Genomic DNA, 15,565 nt, shown 5'->3' on the forward strand with positions numbered 1-15,565 from the left:
CAATTATGTTAGAAAAACTTTTTCCAACAAAATAATTTTTATTTATGAAAGTGTACAATCATTGCAATTACAATTACCGGCCATACAAGGTTGTCGAAAATATGTAACGGCTTGGCAGAAATAGGCACAAAAACATATTTGCGATGATCAAGCGTCGTCAAAAATATGTACTTCCAATGGTGAAGCTTTGTCGGTAATACATATTTGCAATGGCAAGCTTCGTCGTGAATATATATTTTCGACAAAGAAGCCTTATCGAAGATATATATTTGCAATGGTGAAGTTTCGTGGGTAAAATATATTTCTGACGGTGAAGCTTCGTTGGAAATATATATTATTTACCATATTTAGTCGTCGCAAATTTTTTCGTAACCAATATTTGGTTGAAAATGAGTATTTCCTATAGGAACGTTTTTGTTAGAAATTTGCACATTAACGAGAGCAATTTACAATCGAAAAAGTTATTATTCTATTTATAATTAAATTATATATTGAAATTAAAATATGATAAAAATAGGTATGTAATCATTACTAATAAATTAACCAAACCATTGTATTAAATTTCTCCACATCCAAACGAAATTATTCATAAAATTATTTAAAAAAGAAAATAGACAATTCTTAAATTGGGGAAAAAAAAAAAGAAAAAAACAATACCCCACGAATAAAAGTTAACAAGTTCAAATATTTGGTAATATCAGAGTGAAAGTATGATGCACTATTGATCTTCATGTTGAGCATTTAACCAACTTTCAACATTCTCCTGTCAAACAAACAATAAAGAGAGTACTTAAGTAAAGAAATAATATATTATTCAATAGTAAGACAAATAATAAAAATGAAATAAAACAATTTACCATAGAAGCAAATGGTCTTGAGTGCGCATATTTATTTGAGTTGTTTGGCATTAGTCTTTCAACTAATTCTTGCAAAGAATTCAACTTATCTGTTAAAGTGTTGACTTGGTCCTTTAATTGCTAATGACTTTCTTCACGTTCTAAGCATATACGTTTATTACAACTTTGGCTATTTGAGGGATATGCATCTTTAGTACTAAAGCAAGCACCTACACGAAGAAGATGACCATGACTTGGGCCACGAATCACCTCCTTATTCATTTTGTTCTTCCATAGCAGTATTCTTTTTGTTGTCCATTTTTTCCTTCAATAAAATTGTAACATGTAAGCATAGGTAATACACACAATATCATGTAAAAAAAAGATTGAAATTGTGATAACATACATAAAGTTCCTTAGCATTTTTACTTGCCCAAGTTTCTTCACCTTCACTCTTACGCTTACAAGGAAGTTTTTGAAACAATCAATTAGGCTAGGTTCAATTCCACTACGATCAAGCTATTAAGATTATAAAAAATAAAATAAAATAAAAATCGTTAAATAAATTTTAAACATGCAAAAATGACGGTATGTAAACAAAGCATAAACATAGTATTTTTATGTCATCTTTTTTGTACTTTGCCATTGGAACTGAACCTGTGGTGTGCACAATTGTGGACTGCTCCGTATTGCACTCATTTTGCACACTTTGTTTCTGCATGAAAAAGAAAGGAAAGTTAAAACCCAATCATCTCATAGTAAGCATCTACATGTAAGAAAAATAATACATTAACCATCATACGATGATATTACTTAAATAAAACTTTTAGCTTCCATTCAGGCTTCTCCCATTCTTCAACCATTTTACACCAAACATCTTTAGATACATTTGATGGGCAGTTAATGTATCTCTCCCCAGTAGTCTTGTACTTGTGAAAAACCGAATTCCTCAATGTGCTCATCCAATCGACATATCTTGTTTTAATATGTAGTTCAAAAGCATCCCTCATCTCTTCTTCAAAACACATGTATGTGTATCCATTTCCCTTAAAACAACCATACAATTCATCCATTTGCTCTTTTGGATAATCTTTAAATGTAATCTAAGGCCCATTAATAACTTGATTAAAGAGCACCCCTATAGTTCTCGTAGCATTTGTAGTTGCAATCCTATAAAATTTATAAAATTAAAATTAGATTAAAACAATCACATATCTAAATAGTTAACTATTTGACTATTATGCTTTTAGTGACTTGTGCTCATTACCTGCTATCATGTATTACAATCGGAGTGCCATTCCCATCTTTACCCTTAGCCTTCCCTCTACCTTTCTTTTTGGTAGGACCTAATCAATAAAAATAATAATCTGCTTGTATGTTTAATAAATAACCAATTACAAAAATGCACATTTTGAAACCGATATAAATACGGTACCTTCCACACTTGAAGGTTGATTCTCAATAGATGTTTGTTGTCTCTCATGTATTTCTCTATCATGTGATGGTTGGGTAACATCAAGTTGGTCTAGAAGAGGGTGTAGGTGAATGAGTAGTAGTGTGTGGTGCTCTATTTTGACTCATTTCGGTTGTTGCCGTGGCTACAATTTTACAAAGAAAACACAAAGCTAAATAAAACATAATTAATAGAGAATTAGTTTCTTTTAACATATGACAAAGTTCATAAAACAACCAACAAAGACAAGAAAATTAGATGCCTAGTAACGAAAGATAGAACAATGAAAAGAATCCACAATAAAATTACCTTGTATATTTGCATGTTGGGTCTCTTGCATTCCATTGTCATGTAGTTCAGTGGTGGTATCATATTGATTTAAAGAAGGTCTAGATGACAGAGGACGTGTGCTTGATGAATTTTTTTGGCTCCTTCCCTTTTTTGCCATATCTATCAATCATACAAAGACAAGAAAATTAGATGCCTAGTACTGAAAAATAGAAAAACTAAAAAACAAAACCTTGAAAGCTAAAATAAAATCGATTAGAATTGGTGTTTCAGTGGCAGAAGGCAAAATATATACATAAACCCTAATTGTTAGGAAATTCCAGCAGCCATGAAAAATGAATAAAATTGAAATTTAATATTTACATAAACCCTAAACTTAAAATAGGCTAGTTTCTCCATCCCATCCTTGCAGCCGAACATCTTAGATGGTTGATTTTTGACCGTGTCTCCTCCCTTCCCACAAAGCCATTACCTCTAAGTGAGATGATCTAATAAACTGCTATTGGAATGAAATGCAGGCTATAATTTATTACACATGTTAATATAGAGTTCCATTGAGCACTGCCATAGAGTTTGCCATTGTACCATGAACATGTAGAGTGTATTCACAATATTATTACTCAAACTCTTCAATATTGTAAAGCCAATCGACATTGTACCATGACAATTTAGCTTCTAAGATGGAATTATATTGACCATTTAGCGATAAAAAAAAAAAAAAAAAAAAAACGAAACAAAACAAGGAGAACTATTGGTGTTTCAATGGCAGAAGGTAAAATAAATACATAAACCCTAATTGTTAGGCTAGTAGGCCATTTCTTACCAACTCAAGTAGCGAAGAGGCACAACGGAAGGTCAGTACTGCGCTAGTTCACGATCATGCACTAGGTTTGAAACACGGTAAAGAACATTGATGAATTGATGTAGCCCTAATTTAATCAAGGTTAGAGGTGTTAATATAAAGAACGGCAGCCCTAATCTATCCTTTTTAGTTTCCCTTCCTTTTTTTTGGCTGTGGGCGGAACAAATTCTAGAAAAAATATTTGGAAATTGTGGGAGAAAAGGGACGGACACACCAAAACCCTAATTAATTTGGAGAAAGAAGCCAACCCACTTAAATTCCATAAAAACAAGAGTTTGAGAATTGTGGGAAAAAGAGGAGGGAAGCCAGACCCTTATTTTGGGGAAACGGACAAACACTAAATTCTACAAACATTTTTTTAAATAAAAAATATTATTGTTTCATTTGAGGAAAAGAGCCAAAACCCTAAACATTATCAGAAATTAATATTTACTGTCTGAAAAATTAATTTGAATGATCTGACCGTCAAAATTTGTTTTTATATACTTCGAGATCGCATATACCAAAAATCACAAAAAACTGACATTCAGATATTAGGTAATGTGGCGAAACCTTTCAACGGTTATAAATGAAAACTCACGATTTAACGGTTAGTTTAACTCCGATTTTCATGATTTTTTACAAATACACTCCTCAACCCTATAAGAGTATGATGAATGAATTCGATCTTCAATTTAAAATATTTGCACTAGTGGATACCACAAAATATTATGTTCTACTTAATGGAAATATAAAATTAACTCCAAGTATTTGGTGAATCTATCGTTTTGAAGGAATACACATTCTACAAAACTAGTTTCAACGATCCAACCATCAAACTTGTTTGTATATGCTTCAAGATCGTATACGTAAAAAATCGCAAAAACAGACATTCAGATATTAGGTAACGGAACAAAACATTTTGACGGTTATAAACGAAAACTCACAATTTAATGGTTATTTTAACTCCGATTTTGCTAATTTTTTACAACTACACTCCTCAACCCTATAAGAGTACGATGAATGAATCGATCTTCAATTTAAAATATTTACACCAGTGGATATTACAAAATATTATGTTCTACTTAATGGAAGTATAAAATAAACTCCAAGTGTTTGGTGAATCTATTATTTTGAAGGAATACAGATTCTACAAAACTAGTTTCAATGATCCAACGGTTAAACTTGTTGTATATGCTCCAAGATTGCATACGTAAAAAATCGCAAAAAATAAACAATCAAATATTAGGTAACGGAATGAAACCTTTCGACGGTTATAAACGAAAACTCACAATTTATAACGATTATTTTAACTTTGATTTTGCTAATTTTTTACAACTACACTCCTCAACCCTATAAGAGTACGTTGAACTAATTCGATCTTCAATTTAAAATATTTGCACTAGTGGATACCACAAAATACTACGTTCTACTTAATGGAAGTATAAAATAAACGCCAAGTGTTTGGTGAATCTATCGTTTTGAAGGAATACACATTCTACAAAACTAGTTTCAACGATCCAACCGTCAAACTTGTTTGTATATGCTCCAAAATTGAATACGTAAAAAATCGCAAAAAGCAGACAATCAGATATTAAGTAACAGAATGAAACCTTTCGACGATTATAAACGAAAACTCACGATTGAACGGTTATGACGAAGATAATGAAATTGTGGGATAAGCTCTCATTGTGATTGTGTGTTTTTTTTTTTTTTGTCTGAAAATTTAGTTGTGAAAGTGATGTGGTTATACTTTGTTCAATGTCCATGACAAATGTTATGAGTTAACAAAGGCATGCAAATTATTTCTTTATCATAGAATACTATATTAAGTTATACACCTTTTTGCTCAACGGTTTTGTTTTTAATTTTAAGGTCCAATCTTCTCCATATGTATTCTAAGTTATATGACTTATTTACTGTAGAATTTAAATTAAGCATCAAACTTATTTCAAGAATATTCCCCGTAAATAATTGATTCCAACAAAACCACATGCCTTAAAAATGGATTCTGACAAAGAAAAAATTTTGTTGGAAAAAATATGATTACTTCCGACAACAACTAATCACCCTCGAAAATATAAAAGCATTACTGAGAGGACTTTTTTTCCCTCAAAAATATAAAAACATTGCCGAGAGGACTTTTTTTCCCTCGAAAAATCAATTTCGTCAACATGAGTAAACCTTCGGCAATAACCATTCTTTTTCCGATAAGAACTTTACTCATCGTTAATACAACTGGTGCCAATTCTTCCCACCAAACAAAAATGCATTTCAGACGAAACTTGAGACTTTTTCCGAGGACATTATGTGCGTTGGTAATAAAAACTTGTTTCATGCCATATTATCGACAACCCATATTTTATGGTCACAAAATGTGCTTTTTATGAGGTTTTTTGGGGCCCTCGGAAACTCTTCGTCGGTAATGACTGCTTTTTTTTGTAGTGGGAGAGAAGAGCTTGTTCCTCATGCCTTGTGCCTTTATTTATACTACAAAGGAAAAAAAAACTTGCTCTCCAAGTAATACAAGTTGTACAAGAAAATATTTACTAGATCTTATAGGATTCCTATGCATAACCTATAATATTTACATAATCACACTCCTAATGAAATTAGGATTGCAATAATCCCTCTTAAGTATGTATATACTTAAGTAAACGGTGCATCAGGTCTTTATGTGATTATATAGAAATAGCTGATAAAGTAGTCTCGTTTAGTCAGCATAAAGAGTGAATGCGAGTCTAAAAACTAAACGGAAAAATGCATACGTAGTAAAACTCACAAAACCTCGTTATGAGAAAAGCCAAGGTAGGATAAAACCCATAAAGTAAGGAGAAAAGTGAGAAGCTGCATTAAGTCAAAACTAAATGTATTTGGGACGCAAGTAGGATGCACACAAGGGTATGACCAACCTAAGATAAGTGCCTCGTTAAAACCTCATCAAGTAGCAAAAAGCAGTGGAAACAATACTATTGATCTAAGGGAAAAAGAGTATATTAAAGTCAAGTGAGTATACATTTGGATACTCTCTCTGAGTTTGACAAAACTTCCAAATGAGAACAACAACAATTGAAAATCAGACAATTTACACATACCAATTCCTTGGACAAGTTTCTAGAAAGTAGACTTCAGAATTGACTTCCTGGAAAGGTCAGCAATGTTGTCTTGGGATCAGATTTAATTGACTTCAATCTTCTAATGCTTTGCTGAGGTGAGAATGGAGCAAAGTTGCTAATCCCCGGCAACGGCGCCAAAATTTGATGCGAGAATTATACGCACACAAATTAAACCCTCTTTTTATCAATTGTAGTAAGCATGTAAGTAGGGATCGTTCTGGACCGGGGATTAGGAGGGATTGTTAATCACTTGGATTTGACTCAAAAACGTAAAAACAAGTTTAAAACACTATACTAGACTCAAAGAATGCAAAACTCAGAATAAGATAGATTAAGACTAAGACTAAACAAAATATGGGGGGGGGGGGATTGAGGTTTGGACGAATTTAAACTAAAATGGATAGATTGTAAAGAAAACAAATTGTAAATACGAATTTGACGGAAATGAATGGATGGGAAGCTAGCTAAGAGGTTCATCTCCACACATGTTATACTTGCATACAAAGTGATTTCTAATTGCTTTTCAATAAACCATGAATTCTCAACACCCCGGGTTAATTAGGTCCGTTTAAATTAACCGTCAAGTTTTCCTTAAGTTAATGAATTGGATGATTGCATACGACAACCCAAAGCATTCCCCACAAGTTCCCTACATGAATTGCGTAATAGAGATACAAGCAAGAATCATTAAGTTCTTTGAAAACCATAAGTGTTGACGAGGCATTCGTTACTATGATTGCATGAAACTTATGCCAAGAATTTACTTAACGCGATTGTTTATAAGCAACCTCCACTACTTGTGAATATAAGTTCATAACTATTAGGTGAAACTCACTTATATTCTAGCGTCATATTCATGCATGAAAATTAAGCGTGCACTCTCAATAAACATACATAAATAGGTTATCAATCAAATAGTTAAACAAATTGAATCCACAACTTATGAAACGCAATTAGAAGTAATCAAATCATATCGCAAGCATAAACATGTATTTCGAATCCCCCCCTAGCCAAGGGGGGGTTTAGTTCCTCATACGTACAAGACAAAGAGAATTGAAATTAAACATTGAAATCGAGGAAAAGCAACACCTAAAAATTCCAACAACTCAAACTTGAATTGTATGAACGTTTAGGCACTCTTCTCCTCCTCTTTGTTGTGGCATAAGGTCTAAGGATAGGTTTGGATTGGTGTTTGTATGGAGGAATGGTTGGATAGTGTTTTAGAGGGTTGAGAGTGGTGGAAATGGAAGAGGGGTTGCTGGAAATGGAAGTGAAGGCCACGGCAAGACTTGAATGGATGTGTTTTTGTGTTGGTTTGAGGTGTCTTTAGGTAATGGGAATGCAAGGGTTTTTATAGGAGGAATGGAGGTGTATATGGCTGTTTGTTTAAGCATGCATGTGGCTGGTTAATGATGGAAAAACAGCTAGGAAAGTTGGTGGAAAGCTGGAATTGCACAAGGAGAATGCATGTGCACGGCAAGGAGTTGTTTTTGGGTGATGGGTGCATGTGTTGGCTGATTTATTGAAGGGAATGCATATGAGTGACAACTAGGATGATTGGTGGCTGCAATGATGAAGGGGAATGGCTGGAAATGCAAGGGGAATGCATGTGGAATGACAGCTAGGTTGCTTGGTGGAAAGCTGGAATTTCAAGGGTTATGCACGGCAAAGGCTTGTTTGGGTGCATGTGATGATTTATGTGGTGGGTTATGCATGGCAAGGCTGGAATGTGGTGTAATGATGAAGGAATAATGTCTTGGTGGCTGAAATGATGAAGTGGGATGGCTGAAAATGCAAGGGAACTCACGGCTAGGATGTTGTTTGTGTGAAGTGTGTGTGAATGGTGGTTTTGCATGGCTTTGATGGATTGTTTGATTGGGCTAGAGGTTTTGCATGGCTCAAAGGATTGTTTGATTGGGCTAGGCCCTTTGTTTTATGTCCCAAAGAGCATACAAGGCTTCAATTTCGTCCATCCTCTTTGCTCCATGATTAAGCTATCCAATCCATGCCTAAAAATGCTCCAAATAGCCTCAAAATGCACTTTCTTGCTCCCTTTGCCATGAGGACCTAAAAACAAACGAAAATAGCTTAAACTACTAAAACAACTATGAATTAACAACATAGATGCACGAAAACAAGCTAAGTAAGTCGCCTAAATATGCTCCTATCAAATTCCTCCACACTTAGCTTTTGCTAGTCCTCGAGCAAAACAAAACGATAACAAACAAACAAAACGACACTAAACAAGTAAAACACAACCTAAACCTTCCAACAATCGTCTTAGAGATTTCCAATGCACATGACATGTTAAAAATCATTATTTCCATAGATTTTAGTCATCTTCACACTTAAGTACATTCTTAATCATAGTCACCACATACTAGTTCACAATTAAGCACTTAAAACGATGTTTTGAATGTAGTAACATGCCTTAGAGAATTTGCTCAATTCCTTACAAGATATGCACTCAATTTTCACTCAGATTTTCTAACTACACACCCTAATCTAGTCATATGTGAGAAGATTGATGTAAACATGAAAATGAACACTCACATATATGTACTTACCTCATTCACTTGTTGCCATGGGGTATCTCTTTGTCCAACGCCTTCATATTGTTGTGCATTCAATGCTTGGTTTGCAATTAAGACCTTGGCAGCCACCGGTGTTTTGTCAACCAAAGCACCTCCCGCTGAAGCATCTAGCATTTGTCTCTCAATTGGAAGGAGTCCCTCGTAGAAATATTGAATTAAGAGTTCTTCCTTCATTTGATGTTGAGGACATGACGCAACTAGAGTCTTGAAACGCTCATAATACGTTGGAAAAGACTCCCCTTGATTTTGTTGAATTCCGCTAATCTTCTTCCTCGAAAGAATCACTCTTGAAGTTGGGAAGAATTTCTCCAAGAATGCTCTCTTCATGCTTTCCCAAGAAGTAACAGTCCTGGGTGCCAATTCATAGAGCCAATGGCTAGCCTTTTCCAAAAGAGAGAATGGAAAAGCTTTCATCTTCAAAATATTCCCATCGATAGTGATGGGTGTCATGCTTGAGCATACAACTTCAAACTCCTTCAAATGCTTGTTTGGATCTTCCATGGACAGCCCATGGTACTTGGGAATATGATGTAGCAAGCTTGACTTCAATTCGAACTCATCGGTCTTGCCTTGGGCTGGCCTAGGATATTGAATGCACAATGGCATGGCATTATCTAATCCTGAGGCAGAAAGCTCCTTGATTGTTCGATTATCCATCGCCATGACTTGTTCTTCTTCCTCCACTTCTTCCTCCACTTTTTCTTCTTCAGATTCGGCCTCAGAACTAGAACTAGGTGGATTAGGTTCTGGTTGCTTCCTCTTTCTTCTCAAAGTTCGTTCAAAATCGTCGTCAAACTCAAAGATATTCTCACGAACGGGATGAGAACTACAAGTCATACACTTGTACCTAGAACAATGAAGCAAAAGAATTCAGCAACTCTCTTAGAAGCATGGCAAACACACACAAAACAAGGAATAGGTCACGGCACACAAACAAAAGCAATCAGATTAAGCACGGCAACACACAAAAATAAAAAGAAAGAACAAATAAACACACTACACTCTTGACCTTAAGACACACTTTGACACGACACAAACACAAGGGATTAGCAAGTTTGCTAATCCCCGGCAACGGCGCCAAAATTTGATGTGAAAATTATATTGACACACAAATTAAACCCTATTTGTGACAATTGTAGTATAAATGCAAGTAGGGATCGTTCTAACTGGGATTAATTAGGGATGCTAATCTACTCTAAACTGACTTTAAAACACAAAATTAAACTTTAAAACACTTACCTAGACCTATATGACTCAAAACAACTTAAAAAGACTCAATCAGCCGAAAACACTCAAATAGACTCAAATTAGACTCTAAAGGGTGATTTGGACAAAATTTAACTAACGTAGACTCAAAACACTAATTTGGATAGATTCAAACACTTTTCTAACTAATCTAACACACTTAATAAAATGAGGAATTGATTTGGACGAAATTAACTAAAATGGACAAATTGTAAACTAAACAGATTAGGCACTAAACTAGGTGAATTGAATGGGAAAAAGGCTAGTTAGGGAGTTCTTCTCCACACATGCACATATGCAACATAAATTGATTTCCAGATTTTATCCCTTTTAAACCATGAATGACAATGCCCCAAATTAATTGTGAAAAGCACAAATTAACTTTCAGATTTTCCTAGTTTCATTGAATTGGATGGAATACGCATCGACAATCAAATTATTCTTATCAAATTCCCTACATGAACTGCATAATAGAGATAAAATCAAAGATCATTAAGCTTTTTGAAAACCCTATGCATTGACTAGGCATTCGTAACTATGAATTGCATGATACTCTTGCCTAGAATTTACTTAATACAATCATGACTAGTGATTTCCACTACTTATGAATATAAGGTCATAACAATTAGGTGAAATTTCCTTATATCCTAGCATCAAATTCATGTATGAGAACTAAGTATGCATCCTTAATCAACACACAAGAACAAGTTCTCAATAAATCAATTAAGTAAATCACATCCACAATTCAAGAAACAAAATCTGGAGGAAATCAATTCATATAAAACATATGCCCATGGTTTCGAATTCACCCCTAACTAAGAAAAACTTAGTTACACATGTTCATAACAATTGAAAAGCAAATTAAAATAAACATGGAAACGAAACAAGGGAAGAAAGAACTCTGAAAGTCTCCAATGGATGTAGATTTCTTGCGGCACAAGATGATCTTTCTCCTATGGAAGCCACGACACTCCTTCTTCTCCCTAAGAATTGCGGCACAAAGTGTATTTTCTGAATGAATGGTGGCTGATGTGAATGGATGAATCAATTCAATGTAGCCGCCTAGGGTGTCTAAGGGGTGCGGCACACTAATAGACCTATATATATAGCATGACCGAAACCCTAGCAATCAGATTTAGGGTTAAACCTAGCTGATTCAAGTGTTTTTGGGCCCCTAAGTTGCGGCAAGGTGTTTTCTGTATAGTATAAGGGGTGGTACGAATTTGTGGCTGAAAATATGTTTATATAGTCCTAGGGCTAATTAGATTAGGGTTACACTTAGCAGATTTTATGGATTAGGGCCTTAGGGTTTGGCACAAGTAAGTTAAATCCACTTAGGAGAGGGTTTAGCCCAATTAGTTTCATAAAAGGATTTGTATACCCAAATCCACATGGATTAAGGCCTAACAAATCAGAATCCAAAAGGAAAAAAGTTTAGGAAATTCGTCCAAAATTGGGCCTTCTAGAAACTAGGTGTTTTGTGGCTGATTTTGGGTTGTCTAGAAGAAATAAAAGGGGGAAGGGTGTGGCACCCTTTTAGGGTTAGATAAGGCTTCTAGAAATTTGGTTTTTAGGTCCACTTGCAACTAGGATTAAGGTGGAACAAGATTAGGTTAGGATAAGATAGGATAAGGTTGGATAAGGTTTGATAAGGTTTTGGATAATGTTTCCTCTTTTGAGTTGATTCATTATCCTCTTTGTCTTGACTTTAATTTCTTCCTCTGCTTATCAGATTCCTAGCCTTTTTAACTCCAAATTCGTCCATCCATCTTGCCCCATACATGTGCTATCCATTTAGTGCCCAAAACTGCTCCAAAATGCACCAAAATGCACTTTCTTGGTACTTTAACCCTTTGGACCTACAAACACACGAAAATGAGTTGAAATACTACATTAACTAAGAAATAATAACACAAATGCACAAGAATAAGCTAGCTAAGTCGCCTAAATATGCTCCTATCATCATGTGCTTGGTTCCTATTTAATTTTTGCCGACAATCCTTCCAACCAAAGACCCTACAAGGAAAGTTAGTTTCTAGTGAGTGGAAACTGGGAAAGTGCGACGGAGGTTGCTGTGACAGGTGCTTAGGTAGCTAGATGTTTTAGGAACAAAGGTCAGAACACACATACTTTTCTTTTAACTTGCGATCTGTATAAGCCTTATTGTCTTACCATAATTATCCTTTTATTGATTTCCTTGCAGTTGATTGGTCCAACCAGGCTTTTTTCTCAGATGAAGAGGAACTTCAGTTGGCAATCATCACTTCCTTACCTATAACAGAGCTCTCTATCGTTGCTATACTCACTGATTCTTGTCTTAGAGCTATTGATCTTTTGAGGGGTAAGTAAGGCGACTCTCAACACCGTCGTTTCTCACCTACACAAGCTCACATTGCTTATAGCTTCTTTAATCTTCTCATTTTTCAAAGGGAGAAACGACTGAAATTGATGCTGAGCCAATAGGATCGCACGTCGAGCCATGAACAGGAAGAACGCTCTTGGCGGTGCCCAGAAGCAAGTAGCCGATTAGGCTACCGGTAAGGATGAGCCGAGGGGCACCCTTGGCAGTCATGTCAAGGCCCTAAGGACGACACCGAACACCCTAATGAATGCGGGCATGGGTAAATCCACAAGGAAGCGTCCGACCACCATTGGCTAGGATGCTCTCTCCTAAAAGGATAACAACTGACTTATTCACTCTTCTTTGGGTAGAAAGGACAAAGCTGACTGGTGTGATAATTATGCGGTCAGGGGATACCTTTCCCTAATAGATCAATTCCTTCCTAAGAATTTGTATCCTTTGTGGGAAAAACATAGCAAACGTAGTTTGGGGGAGGGGGGAGGCGTCAAGAGGAACAACCACGAGCAAGTAACTATGTCCCTCCAAGTTGGGGTAAGTATTGTCTTAATTCTATGTCTTTCTTTAAATAGGCTAACTATTCATCTCCAAGCTAACTTGTCATTTCCCTATAGCACACTCTTTTTGCCTAGTTCCAGGGCCTCCGTCATTGTGGCCAGGCCCCAAAGACGACACCGAACACCCTACCAAGTGCGGGCATGGGTAAATCCACAAAGAAGTGTCCGACCACCATTGGCTAGGCTGTTTTCTCTTATGACGAAAAAAATCTACTCATTCGCTTTTCTCCAGTTAGAAGGGACAGAGCCAACTGCTGTGATAATTATGTTGTCAAGGGACACCTTTCCCCAATAGATCAATTCCTTCATAAGAATTTGTATCCTTTGTGGGAAGAGCATGGCAGACGTAGTTGGGGGTGTCAAGGGGAACAACCACGAGCAAGTAGCTATGTCCCTCCAAGTTGGGGTAAGTCTTGTCTTAATTCCATGTCTTTCTTTAAATGTGCTAACCATTCATTTCCATGCTCTTTTTGCCAAGTTCCAGGGCCTACAGCACCTCTTTAGAGAGAAGAATAAGCACAATGACTATGAGGGGGACCTGAAAAGGCTGCAGGAAGCCATGCAGCCCAAGAGGGGGAGCTCAGGGCTGTCAAGAGGGTGGTAAAGGTGGCTACAAAGAAGGTCGTTCGTTTGCATTAGAGAAATGAAATCTTGAGGAGGCAGTTGAGCGAAGCAGCCTCCAACAAGCTCAAAGATGCCTTGGAGTTGGGTAAAGCCAAAGATGTCGCTTGGGCCTTACGTGGAGAAAACGAGTGCTTGTAAAAATCATTAAGCGAATATTCCTCGACCGACTAGGTCATGGTTTAGTTACCTTCATCGACCAAGACATGGACAATTATTTTCCCACTTCAATAGGTCAGGAGTTTGTCGATAAGATTCACTTCCAAGACTACATGGAGTTTTATAAGAAATTGAAGGTAGCCCATCTCGAATATGAACTAGACTTCGGGGATGACAATGAGGGTTTCAAGCCAGAGGAAAAGGAGGAGGTTCGCATGGTCGATGAACCTCCGTCTAACGAGGTTTCTACCTGACCCCTCAAAGTAGGTTACCAAGCATACCGTCGAGCCCCAAACCGAGCCTTCCAACAAGCTATCACTTCTATCATCAGCCGACCTCTCAAATGTTCCTCTTAAGCCAATTAAACCAACCGCCTGTGACAACCTAGTAGCCAACAATTCAACCAGACCAGCCTCTACTCCATAACTTCCTATGCCTTTCTTATTTTTAAGCTTTTTGTTTGATAGAACTAATTCAAAGTTTGTAATAATTTTCACATCTTATTTAGGACAAGGCCCTTTAGGGGTCATTTTTTAATATCTTTATGAAATGTGTTTTCCTTCAACCATTATCGTTGTTTGGATGCTTGGTAGATCATAAATTAAACTAAGTTGTGATAGTGATGACTCATTTAAATATCTGAAGTTAATAATGGTTGGGTAGTTGTATAGGGGCAAGCGTTTTAGTGTAAAGGAGACCGATCTAGACAGTTTCTTTTTCAACAAACTTCTTTTCTTTTAAAAGGGGAAAAACCCTTTGTACAGGAGTAAATTTCTTACACCCCTTCACAGGGGATCGGGCAAGTCTTTCATTTACAAATAGTGGCTTGATGTTCAAACCACGTCTACATGTTGCTCGGTTAACTTGGGGTTTCTGTGCTGCGCTAACTAACCCTTTGTAACAAAATATCAATTTTTTCCGAGTGGCTATTAAGTTCTTCCTTCTCACTCTTCCGAGTAGGCTCGGTGAATAATAACCATGCTTGCCTTGCGTAACTTCTTCTTTCTTGTTTATTGCACTCTTCCTTTCTCGCTTGCCCACTCTAACATCTTCCCTCTACGGACACTTGGTTCCACGTTGTGATTGCCGTAAACCTTTCCACATCGTGATAATGATTTATGATGTTGGCACAAGAAATAATGTTAAATTGTGAGGTGGTAAAGAGTCCATCAAGAGTCCCACTTTTAAGAAAGTCCCCTTAACATTTCTCATGTTCAATGATCTTACAGTGTCTTCCAATGGAATGTGTAATAAATATTTCATTTTTATTTTTCGCTTTCAGTTCTTAATTTTTATATTTTTTTTAGATTGAAAACTTGTTTGATAATTATATTAAGTTGTTAGCTTTCAAACAAAAAACTGAAGGCTGAAAACCAAAATTTGAAGCTCAAGAAAGTAGTTTTCACTTTTTTGTTTTCAATTTTTGTTTTTTTTTTTTAACCAAAAACTGAGAATAGTTAACAAACACGTTTTCAAATTTAAGTTTTCAAAAAAGT

This window comes from the organism of the source record quoted next, unplaced genomic scaffold, assembly GCF_019419815.1.
Source record: "Pyrus x bretschneideri cultivar Hongxiangsu unplaced genomic scaffold, Pyrus_bretschneideri_v1 Contig36, whole genome shotgun sequence".
NCBI lineage: Eukaryota > Viridiplantae > Streptophyta > Magnoliopsida > Rosales > Rosaceae > Pyrus > Pyrus x bretschneideri.